This window comes from Monopterus albus, unplaced genomic scaffold, assembly GCF_001952655.1.
Source record: "Monopterus albus unplaced genomic scaffold, M_albus_1.0 scaffold132.1, whole genome shotgun sequence".
NCBI classification, from domain to species: Eukaryota; Metazoa; Chordata; class Actinopteri; order Synbranchiformes; family Synbranchidae; genus Monopterus; species Monopterus albus.
In genome coordinates, this window is record NW_018128012.1 from 1548042 (window position 1) to 1549202 (window position 1161).

General features: G+C 46.2%; 1 protein-coding gene across 1 annotated transcript in view; it reads right to left on the minus strand.

Moving 5' to 3' along the window:
• The window catches only part of cunh12orf56 (chromosome unknown C12orf56 homolog), a 23900-nt gene that overhangs the window by 8243 nt on the left and 14496 nt on the right, over positions 1-1161 (minus strand). The gene's annotated exons all lie outside the window — the stretch shown is intronic.

The window sequence follows — 1161 nt, forward strand, 5'->3', positions numbered from 1 at the left end:
AAAAAACATATCGTTGTTAAAATCTCCAAATACTGATTTTACCTTGGGACAAAATTATGATTCATCATTTGTGGGTGGAGCTGTGTGAGACGGTCCACCTTAACGCCAGCTCACGATGTTTGCCACCAGGGGGTGTGGCTTTAAATAGTTTATCATTTAGTACTTCATTAACAATGGTTCAGTCACTGTAGAGCCATCATGGAGCCACAGCAACATATACTTCAGTGATTTATTTCACTGATATTCACTAAAGGAGAAAGTCAAATCAGTTGTCACGCTACCATTTTCCCTTCACACGTCTACACAGCGGAGTCTGGTACCTGATGGCAGGACGCTGCTTCCCAGGGGAGGAGTCGGATGAAGAACTGCATCTGCTTCTGTAGAGCGGGTCTAACAACAAAGTGGACCTCTGAACAAACACACACACACACACAGTCATGTTGACATTTCATTGACTTACATTCATTTCCAGGACCTTACTCTGACCACAACCTGCCCAAAGTTAAACTTTAAACTATTCCAACCTTAAACCAAGTCTTCATCCTACAGTTAGGAGATTTACTTGCGTTTTGTGAACTGGTGTATTTAGATGCATGTTGAGAGGCACACTGCCTGGGCACAGACTCAAAGAAGAGGGCACATTTGTAAAATGAATAAGAATGTGTTACAGCCCCGATGAACAGTACAATATTAATATCAGTAAAAACAAAGCAGCTGACAGCCCGACTGTGCTACAGGTCTCAGATCAGACACACCTATAGTCACACCAGTGCTGCCTCTCTCTTCAGCATGGTTAAATAAAGGTTAAATGAATGACTCCCTCCCTCACTCTCTCTCTCTCTCTCTCTCTCTCTCTCACACACACACACACTGAAGCTTACAGCAGCTGATCCGCTGTGTAGACTCCACCGTGGCTCCGACAGCCTTGAAGAGTCTCCTCTAGAGTCTGAACCAGGAACACACACACCTCACTGGACTGAAACAGAGCAAACAGAGAAACTCTTCACCCAACAGCACCGTACTTCCTCTGTGCGTCTCTGTGAGGACACTGGTTGTCGCTGCTCTGACAGGCTGCGAGACTGAAGTCTTGATCCCCACCTGGTGACGGCGCACCACCTGTACTGAGGTACTGGTGACGGTGCGGCACCTGTACTGGATGAG